Source organism: Vitis riparia, chromosome 7, assembly GCF_004353265.1.
Source record: "Vitis riparia cultivar Riparia Gloire de Montpellier isolate 1030 chromosome 7, EGFV_Vit.rip_1.0, whole genome shotgun sequence".
NCBI lineage: Eukaryota > Viridiplantae > Streptophyta > Magnoliopsida > Vitales > Vitaceae > Vitis > Vitis riparia.
The window spans coordinates 20720818-20732774 of NC_048437.1; the positions used below are offsets into that span (position 1 = coordinate 20720818).

The following is an 11957-nucleotide window of genomic DNA, read 5'->3' on the forward strand; positions in this document are numbered from 1 at the left end:
TTTGATTGAATAAAAAATCAGAAAATGTGAGGCTTTGCTCTTCTTTTGGTTCTCCAAGAACTGTGAACTTATCAAGGATTCTTCCTTGTGGCTTTCAAACTTTATACCTTCGGTTTGTGATTCCATTGTAATCATTGGGTCAAGGTCTGTTACTTATACTTTTGGTTTGCGTTTCACTTATAAACGTTGGGTCAGGGTTCTATCAAAAATCTATATTTTAGCTTTCTTGGGCAATTATTCCAATACTGTTTGTTGGGTTCAAAGCGTGTCGATTGAGGTTCGCATCACTATTTGTCATCTTTTGCCTGGCTATGTTGAAGGTTACTTCATCAAACTTCACATCATGTTGTCGCTGACATTGCTGGAGAAATCACTGGAACCTCAATGTTATAAGTAGACAAATCAGGATTCAAGATGGCAGAACCCATACCAATATTTTGAGATGAATGTTCATGAATGGCTCCATTAAGAGAGAGCTTTGGAGATATGCCAGCTTAGCTTTGACCCATTAATTATTTTTACAGAAAAGGTAATTCCCAATATTTTGGGCCTCTACAAGGTAAAAACTGATGCAGATGCCTAAACTTGATGGACTCTAGCATACTAGATATGTGCCCAGGAACTCCATGTGATGCACTATTGGCACCACTAAAAGTATCTAGGTTTGCATAGCTTCTATGCTGGTTTTGTTCCACAAGTTGCATTTCAGTGGAATCCATGGCATCAATTTTGGGGTCCGGAATACCATTTTCCTTTCCATTAGGGACATGATTAATTTTTGTACCTCCTGTACTAGGATTTGAGTAAGAAGGCATAATAGGAGAAGTTTCCATGGGAAACACCATATAATCATATTGGCCAACTGTATTTGCATCTGTTTGAAATTGCACTGAACCAGAAGAACCCCTTTTGTACCCTCCTTGAATCGTTAGGTCTATTAGCGTGATACAAATCTATTCTTGAATCATCCCTTGCAAATAAAGGAATGAATGAAAAATGTAAGGATGCAAGGTGTAGTTCAGAAGCCAATTTGAGACGGTCACTAGAATTAATATTCGCCAAAAATACTACAGGAGGAGGATAGTGCAAGTAACCCAGAGATATTACTCTTGTCATTGAAGAATCTGAAGAATCAAGATCATTGACCTCTGCAATCAAGAGAACTGGAGCACCATAAGAATGAAAATGCATAACACGAAGTGAACGTCTTGTCTTCAATATAAGGGTTGGTGACAAAGTCTCCCCTCTCCTGCTGTAGTGCCATACGTAAAGCAACAACAAGCAGTTCTCCTTTGGCATGGAAAGCAATAGAAGCAATAAGATGGTAGAAATCACGAGATCCTATACACTCCGTAGTATTTGCATCCCATATACAAACTTCATGATCTAAACTCCCACTTGCAAGTATTTTAGGATGCACTGGGTGGGACCTAACCACCCAAGGTGTCATTCGATGACCAGTTAACACCTTTAAGCAACTTCCAGTATGGCAATCAATTATCTTTATAGTGTGGTCACCATGCGTGGAAGCAAGTGTTTTTCCATCTGGACTGAATGTTGTTGGAATAGTAGACCTCGGAGGAGGCATTAGAGAACAATACCTAGCTGATAAATGTTGTAATGAATCTGCCTCTACTCTTTCACTGACTGGGCCCATAGAAATACACGTTGCTCACATACAACCCAATAATGGAACCAATAATTTCCAAGATACTTGGGCTTTTCAATGGTCTTATCTCATCAACAGACTATCAGCCAATAAGGGTCTTACCTGTTAATGTAAAAGATCTCCCCAATACACACCCAGATATACAAATAGGGACCAGAAGATCATTAGAAAAGTGAAATAAAGAGTATGGATAAAAACATAGTAAAAACCCAAGAAATAAAAAAATGTACCAACTAATGAACATAAAGAAAGCCTGGTTTCAAGTTTTGATCCATGGGCCAAGATTCAGGAGATGATTATAAATAGGATTCGAAAGCAAGTAGGGGCATGATTTCAAGCATGAAATTCAAAGATGAACCCACATATAGATTTCTTTCAGATAAAATCAATGGCATTAAAAAAAGAATGAAAACCAAAACATAGTGAAGGAGCAAACAACTGGTTTGAACAAAATGAATTGTGGCCTTTACCGCCCTCACCAAATAATAAAAGATTGAATGTTCATAAACAACCAATAGAATCAAATATAAGTGAGAATATAGAAAGTAACGAGAAGCATCCCTGGACAGTCTCGACTCCGATCGTTTGGCTTCAAGCTGTCGTTTCTATCTAAAATCCTTTCAAAACAAGTGTACCACCAATTCTACTTTTTCAGCGAACACCAAAAAAATTCCCTTTTTTTCCTATATCTCTTCACTTGTTCCAAAAACGCATATGCTAGTGCCTTTTAGAACAATTGGCAGTCGTCCCCACTTAAGGATTCCTCTTATCTTCGGACTCTATCTCATCCACAATAAAAATCCTCTTTTAAATTTAAAAAAAATAATAATAATAATAATCCATGCATATCACTTAAAGAGTCCTATCTTTTCCAAAAACTTCTCCATTGGTAGATTTTCCTATAAAACTTCAAATTATTAAATTGGATAAACGAACAAAGATTTTCTCAAAGAATGATCAAATGATAATAATAAATAAATGAATAAATAGCAAGATAATGAACAAACAAATAAGTAAATAAAAATAGGTGATCGATAATAATAAAAATAAATAAATAAATAGATAAATAAATAAAAGTGATTGATAACAATGAAAATAAATTAAAACAAATAAATAACATAATAAATTATTAAATAAAAGTGATTGACAATAATAATAAAATTAAAATTTAATAAATAAATGAGATAAATAAGTCATGCAACCATACAAGTCACGCTAAGAATGTCTAATAGGTCAAGTGTGTCTAAGTGGGCCTAAGTGAACCTAGACGGGCCTAAGGTGTCTAAATGGGCCTAAGGTGGTGCTTAATGAGTTAAGTATACCTATTCGGGCTTAGGGTGAGACTAGATGGACCTAACTAAGTCTAACCTAAAGTGCACCTAACTGAAGCCTAATCTAAACTTGAAGGGCAACCAAGGTCATAATGTGGAGCCAGATAAACCTCTCAACCAAAGTCTCCAAAATGGCTCAGAAAAGATAAGCTACGTGAGTAGTATTGGGCCATCAAAGAAGTATTATGGAGCACTGGAAGTGAACTTAAAGACATGTGCTAAAGGAACAAAATGGAGGGTCTACACCCACCCAATGCTTACTAAATAGAATGGATAAATAATGAATACGAAGAGAAATTTTAAAGATCCCACAATCCTTTTACAATATAACCCAAAAAGATAATGTAAGGAAAACAATCATCAACAAAGGAAAAGTGGGATTGACTTTGCTTTTTTGGCAACTTTATCAACTACTTGAGTTGTCACTCTAGATCTCCAAGATGCGCATCCTAAGAGTTTAGAAATGACTGGCATTGTTTGTTGTGAATGAGCACATTTTGAGGGCCCTGTGTTGTCATTGTTGTCTAAGAGACATCTAATGCAAAACCATATCTAAGAAACATATTAGAGATGCCTAAAGATATGAACTTGATCCTTCTAACCTTCTACCTATGCTACCTCATATACAAAAAAAAACTTTATCATAGCTCCAACGAAAAGGTCAAGAAATACCTTAATCTGATTTAGTCCACTTAGGCACCTCTATGTGGTTTTTAATTAGATCGAATAAGTCCTACTTTAATGATCTACACAGTTTCTAAACTTAGAAACTCATCCGACCCTTAAGAGTTGTAAAGTCGAGTAATTAGTTGTTTACACTTTTGGATGGGCAATATATACTCATGATAAATAATGGTTTTAAATTTTATTTTTTCTTATCATTGTCCTATAAGGATGCCTCATTGTATACATGAATTCATTAATTAATGAATTATATCTTGTTTTTTTTATCAAAATATATATATGTTTAATTCTATTTACTTGTTCAGATCCATACTATATTTTCTAATCAGCTCAGTATTTTGGCAAGTTCGTTGCACCTAAATTGATCTTGACAATGCAAATGTTATTGGTTGCATTATGTTTGTCTTTCATTAGACTATGCTACCATAAGGCTATGTCAAATTGAATTTCATCACTAAATTATAGATATGAATAAGTAATGTCAAAGCATGTGTAACAAGCCAGAGATTAGTTTTTCTGGCCAAGTTGATATGTATTGAGACATTGTGTGAATGGCTTCTAAGTTTTATGTGTTAAAGCATGAAATATGTTAATATTTATTGCAGAGTATATTGGATGGGACATCAATTGTCATATGCTTAGTCTAGAACCTAAGTTTACTTGTAGATCTATGCCTTAGCAGAAATGCTGTGATAGTTAACTAGGTCTAATTTACTCCCAGTTTTATACAAGGCAGGTCGTTGTCATCAATTGTTTTCACTTGACATAACCATACATGGTGTCATATTTTGTTGGTTACTTCTAAATGAGATATGGCAATATTTTAAAGAAACAAAGCTATGTGAAAATCAAGATTGATTACACTTAAAACTTTTAGTTTATTTTCAAGGCTTCTTTTTCTTTATAAGATTATCTTCAAATGGTCCAAAACCATATAAATTACAGTTGGTACATGGTTGTTGTTCTTATGTAGGTTTTGTTACGAATTTGTATGCTCGTATATGTTCTTAAGTTAAATCCTTACATAGGTTACATCACAACGTTGATTAAGATCACACCCCATATTGGCTCCAAGATTATTTGCAGTCCTAGAATGGCTATAATAGAAGCCAAATACAAGGATTCCCTATAGCTACATATGCTTCTTTTCAATGGGGTACTTAACTCCAACATGGATTGTGACTTGTTGTTGGTTAAAATGCTCTTGATGCCTTGGTTCCATCTCCACTTAAGTGAATTGTGGTAAAACAATAAGGACTTTAGTAGCAGCCTTAAAAGGATTTAAAAGATTATGATCTCCCAAGCAAGCTTACCAATGGCTTCACTCTAAACCCCTCTATTATCTCATAATTGGTTTGGTATCTCTATCACGCATGAATTAGAAGGTCATATTTGTATTATTAACATACATCTTTATGAAAATATTTTTGCTCATCATTTTAAGCAATTAACAATCATTTTTCTATAGACTTGCACCGCCTTTGCACATCTACATTCAACTTATAACATCATTACCTTCTAATAGCTCCTTGTTGTATAGAATATAATAAACATTTCCTTGATTAATTTCAAGTTCCTACCGTATTCCAAATACTTAACTTGACAATGGATCCCATTACTTATGACCACATGCCTTTGCTTATGCATTGGCCCTATCTAAACTAGTATATTTGCCTATTATGGTTATTAGGTTTTCAAGTTCTCCTAAATGGATGCACTTAATTGATTTTTCTAACCACAATTGTCACCAAAGCCAAAAAAAATTCTTTTCTCTATTTCCCTCCTTATAAACATTTTTTCCTAATGTAAACATTCAAGCTAGCTCTAAGTGGATTAGCATCACAACAATCAAATATTCAACTCTTATTTTTCTTTATAAGATTATCTTCAAATCTTCCAAAACCATGTAAATTACATTTGGTATGTGGTTGCTAATCTGATGTAGGTCTTGCTTGGAATTTGTCTTCTCATAAATTAACTCGTGTTCATAATTTAAATACGTAGGAATCTTCACATAATTCTTTAGGTTACCACATATTCATATTTCTACTCTTTAATAGTCTTTCTACTATATATGCACTCTATTTTTTCCTTTTATTTTCTTTATTATCTTAATTTTTAATTTACCCCAAGATCTTACATTTTTATGGTCATATGCAAGTTAACAAAGTGTAACTAAGTATTATATGCCATTTCAATCCAAAACTGCTATGAATAAGGAAGTCAGTCTTGTACAGGGGCACAAAAGCATCTAACTCTTAGGTCCATTTGCATGGAAATGTGGTATCAAACACCATGTACAAGAGGTTCATGTCTTTAGAGAGCCCCTTATTCAGAGTGAAGTAGAATATTGTGCATATCCTTTATGGCATTTGGAAACATAATGGGAATAGAGGCACATATAAGTAATGTATGCAACAAGGATGAAATGCACAAAAAAACAACAAATGATAGAACATAGGAAATGCAAAAAAAAAAAAAAAAAAAAGACAAAAAAACAAAAACAATGTATGTGTATAAAATTCCAGGAACACTGTCCTAACACATATTATATATAAGTCACAATATGTCATCATTAAAAGGGAGTCTTCCATAGTCTATAATAAGCTCAAAGATGATGAATAAGAGAAGAGTAATGAACTCCCATATCAAGCTAAGGTATGCATTACTAGAATGATGACGTCCATTATGACTCATTGTGAAGATGAATCCTACAACGTAATAAACATGATAAGAAAACATAAAACTTGGTATTGAGATCAACAATTGAAAAGCACTAGTAAACGGGATCACTAGTCTTCTTATTTCCACAATCTGCATGGATTACATTAACTATACCAGGAACTCCTTTAAAAGTCAATCGCAAATGGTTGTGGATGTTTTCTTTCTTAGGAAGGCTTATTGCATGTTTTAAAAATGCATTTGCAATAGTTTCAGGTGTTGCAAAGTATAACAATGACATCAATAGCAAGTTGGTATAAGGGAGTACAATATCATGCACTACTATAACTTAACAAGAAAATAACTACTTAACATATCCAATTGCATCCATGGAAATCTTAGCTAAGAAACATGCAAAAGCATCCATCTAATGATGTGAACCTAGTATAACTAAAATGCTAAAAACCTCATCAACCTCCACAAGCTACAAATGACTATTAAATTGGATTATATATGTCAAGTGCAAGATCCTCCATCATGAAATTGTTTATTTGATGCTATTCTTTCTTCACAAAAGTAGTGTTCAACTAATGTGATGGCAGAACAACCAAAATCAAGAACATGGAAGTAATTACTACTAGAAAATTATAAGTTTAAGAAATAATAAGATCATAACGAGTTAAGTAGAGGTAGAGAAAGGATTTCAATGGGCTAGAACAACGCGACAATAAGAGTTAAATATGTTTTGTTACTATGCAATCTTTCATATTAGCTAGAAGCATTGTGAACCAAGTATTCACACCAAAACCAAATTATGCATAACAAAGTAGTTTATATTTTGATAATAAAAGAAGGCAAAAAAATTAAAGAACATCATAAACCTTTCAAAACCAATAGTAGCCTAATTACTTAGTTTCCACACAATCATAATAAATGAGTAAGTGTCACATCAACTACAAAAGGTGAACTTATGGAGAAAATGGATAAACCTGTTCTATGGTGCCTAGATAATGAAGTACATCACAAGCTTGAGTATGGTTGCATAGGGATACTTTCCTTATAAAGAATGTTAAGGTAGCCATGAGATAAAATTAATTGAAAAAAAATGTTTGAGATTAGAAAAAAAAAAAAAAAAAAAAACCATGCTAATGCACTGTTTATTGGTTCTATCTTAATCAAAATCCATAGGCAATTACAAGTGCTTGAATTGGAATAAGAGAGATAGCATATAATGAATTTTTAAAAGCATAAAAGGAAAATGAAAGGAGAAAAGTTCTACTTTTGGGGATACGGCAATTATGGAGGGAAGTTCAAATATGTAAATGCCATTTTACTTATTATGACTCAAATGATGAGTGGATCATTAATTCAAGGTGTCCATATCATATTTCTCCAAATATAGATGAGTTTCACACCAACCAATCCATAAATGGTGGGAAGGTTTTATAGAAAACAATGTAGCTTGTGATAGACACAATTCAAATTAAGATGCATTATAATATTATGATATTTACTCGAGCCAAATTTGCGGTGCATGTTTATTTTCATGCCCTATGATTTTACATTAATTTGAAGTTACTTTTCCATAGGTAGATATAACCTAGTTATTGTTATGTGCTATTGTAAATTAGCAAATTCCTAGGCTAAATATCCCTCTCTTATTAGTCTATCAACACTTCAATTGGTATCATGATAATCCAGTTAATGGTGTTATTGGAAAAAAGATATATGTTAGAAGGAAAAGGTAGGCCAAATACTTTTCTCAGTAGGAGAAGCTATTGATTGTCCCTTTTAGCCTAACAAAAATTCCATCCACAACCTTATCCCTCTTGATAATTAGAGTAAATTTTAACCAAATCAGTTTATATACTATAATTCAAATATGCAAGTGAAATTATATAACAAGTGAAAATATACCACCATAAAAGTGCACTTTCCATCAAATTCATTAATGAAAGCAACTCCAAATCATCAAAATAAACACGTAGTTCATTGTGCCTATAACAACAATAATACATAAGTACCCAAAACAACTTCCTCGCCACCATATACCATAGGATGGAATAGTTAGGAATTAAACAATAGATGAAAACATTACAAGCATAAAAGAAGACATCTCATGACAATGGATTATTACATTTGGATCGATTGTGACCAATGTTATTGCATCGAGAGCAATGAATAACTCTCCTATGGCTAAATTGTGACTCAATGCACTGTTAGTAGGGTCTTCTAGGAAGAAGTCACACTTGTAGGGGTTGGAGAGCGGGAAAAAAGTTTCCAACTCCCATTTTGTAAAAACTTTGGGCATGTTGTGCATTGGTAATGGTTGAAACTAACCCAAGTAAATCAAATGTTGAGTGGAGACATGGTAACATGGATTGATATACTCACACACATCTTGTCTCATCGTGTAGATGATAGCATAGGCATGGGCACATGGCAATTTGGACATTTGTCATGTCATACAAGTACATGTACTTTGCTACATATCCACAACCAAATAAACCTCTCTAGTAAACACCTTAAATGTCCCCCACAAATAGGGCATCATGACAATCATACTAGACCTCATGATATTTGACATTAGCTTCTCTTTTGTTTTCGATCCAACCACATTTTTCCACTTTTTTTGTTTCATGCATATGTGTAGACCCCCATTTTGGGAACCCTTATTATCGTATTTCTTTTGCTAGACGATGAGGTTTTTGGAGAACACATATTGCATTTGGAGAGGTTGTTAGCAAATGGTAGCATGTTTGTTAATGGGAGTAGGAATACTTTTTCTTGAGGAACCAATAGGTGACATGTGAAGGAGGATTCTGAGACCGTTGGGAGTGAGCCGAGGTAGCAAGATCTGTTTGAGGAGAGAAATACTGAGAGAGAGGGATGTAGGGTGTAGGGTGAAAATGTAAGATTTAGAGTAAGTGGGAAGAGCCATTTCTAAGGGAAAGAGCTGAGTATGGGGAAATAGTGAGTTGGTTAGGGATTCTAGAGAACAAACCAAGGATAAAGTGAGTTGAACTGTGAGAGAAGTTGGGTAAGAACATTTGGAGCAAGAAGAGCTATAAGGAGGTGATTTTGACTTGAGTATGGTGAGCAATGTGAGAGGGTCATATCTTTGAGAGAGTGAGCAGGTTGTGAAAGGGTCTTGAGGGAGATTTGGAGGGTGTCTTAGAGCAAAGAGGAGAAAACCAAAGAAGTAGAAGAATGTAGATTTTCTTGGAAAGACGTGATTACTACCAAAAAGTGCTATTTTATAGACCTAATTATAATGGTTTTAAGCACCTTTGTGTAGTAATCATATTCATTTAACCCAATTAATTCATTAAGGTCCTTAGTAATTGGTTTTAACAATTTTGTGGCAAGTTTACATGTTTTTATCAGCTTATGAATCAATTCAAGCATGCCAAATGATGGAGGAGCTACTTGGACAAGTTAAAGCAAGGATTTTGGAAGCTCAAATTCATAAAGAACCAAGCTTTGGAGCTCCATAGCCCTTTGCCAAAGTCGTTCAAAGTATGCAAGGAAAGAACAATGGTGAAGAGGAAAACAGAGGACAGCAGCTGCAGTCTTCTTTTGCACTTTTGGAGCACTTTACGAAGTCCATTTTCTACATGCTATATACCATTTCAAAGCTCAGGAAGTTAAAAATCCAACGCTTCAAACCGTGTACGATTTGGAGCTGAAATGAGGAAGATATGGCCTTTGGAAGACAACTGCATCAAACCTTGCGAAAATTTCGCAAGGTGAATTTCTCCTTGCGAAATTTCGCAAGGGGATTTTCCTCATGGTGTGAAATTTTGCCATTTCGCACCATGAAGAAACCACCTTGTGAAATTTCGCAAGGAGGATTTAGGCACCTTGCGAAAATGCCTTTGAAATCCTCTGTTTCTCCACGCACGCACCACCGACTTCCCAGATATTTTTAGCTTGATATTTCCTCGTGTAAATTCCTTTTGTAACCTTGTATTCAGCTGACATAAGGCTTTATCTTGTAATTTAGCTTGTTATTGTCTTTAAATAGAGGTGAAGAGCCTCAGACAAGAAAAATCTTGTAACCTATAACTTTATAAGTTATAAGAGCACTTTTGTTCATACGCTTCTTTTCTCTTTTCTTTCTCATTTTCTTAGTAGCCAAACATCCTTGGAGGATGAAATCCCCAAGGATGAGAGGCTAAAACCTTTTAAGTTTCTCAAAGTATGGATGTTATGTGATGGCTTGGATGCAATCCCATGGAAATTTCTTGCACCTGGAAGGTAAGGTAGTTGTTTTTCATTAATGGTTCATTAATGCAAAGTTTGGTTTTTATTTCCTTTGGACAACTTCCAACGGCCAATACTTGATAAGCTTTTGGATTTCTATCCATTAGTTATCTCCTACGAACTATTGGAAGGTGAGGTTTTCAATTCCAAGTTTTGCATTAATCCGTTAGAACCAATTTCAATGGCCATTGAAAGGTGAGTTTATCACCTGGAATGACTTTGAGTTGCCAATATTTGGTAAGCTTTTGGCTTTAGACCATTAGTTATCTCTTACGAGCCATTCAAAGGAAGTCTAAGGTGAATAACCATTGATGAAATTCACTACCATTTGTTTTGCCATTTTAAAGGATTAAAACTTGATTTGCTAAATTCATACCGGTTCGGGAAGCAAGCATCACCATAGTTGCAACCCCAACGCGAGGAGCCTATCCTGAGATTTCCAATTTGCATAAGAGTCAGAGCATAGCTATCCTATCTTTGAGAAACTTGTTTTTTCACCCTTTCATTTTAGTCTTTAATGTTAGCTTAAATTAGTTTAAATCTTTCTAAAACATTTACATCTTCTTTTAAAGCTAACATCCATAAGAAAATCACTTATTTTCCTAATTTGAATATCACTCGTGTTTGCGAAAACTCTTCCCAGTGAACGATCCTAGAACCACTATGCTATAGTAGCTTGGCTACTTTAGTAATAGTATTTAAGGTATAAATTTTGTTGATACGCCTTTAAAGCTAAGCTACCAAGAGTCGCATCAGACTTCTAAAGAGACATTTTTGGGAGCTAAAGAGGATACTCACTAGGAATGACGGGTTTCACATCTTCATGTTTTCACACTACTCTGTTTAATGTTTCTATTGATTTCTAGATTGCTCATGCTTGTTGTTGTTATTCTTTCATGTAATTTCTTTAGCTTGGCTTAAGATTATTGAGACTGTTATTTCCTGCTCTGTTTTGGTTTTACTTTAGTTTCTTTGGTTCATCTTGTAAACAGCTGATATAGGGATTTGTTTCTGAGCTTCACATTTGAGACCTTTTGTTCATTATTTTATTCACCTATATCTAAGCCCATGGATTGAAACATGAAATGTGGCTTTTGTCGGTTCCTTTAGTTTCCATCTAGCATGCCTTGTTTTTCTTGTTTCCCTTTGTTTTTCCACTGTACTTGTTTTTGCTCTTTCCTTTTAGTTTTTCGATGTCTGTTTTCGGGCTTGGACATTAAGGTTACATCTATTACTCTATTGGTGCCTTCATCTATGTGTTAAGTAGATTGCCTTGCAAACTGTTCTCAGCATTTGTGTTTGCTATAGAGGGTCACTATGTAGGAAGGGATGGAAAAATATTTGAG

The 11957-nt window shown here is 34.4% G+C and overlaps 1 pseudogene; it reads right to left on the bottom strand.

Annotated features, from left to right (window-relative positions):
* Positions 1 to 341: 341 nt before the first annotated feature.
* On the bottom strand, positions 342 to 1657 carry LOC117918147 (annotated as a pseudogene).
* Positions 1658 to 11957: the final 10300 nt, after the last annotated feature.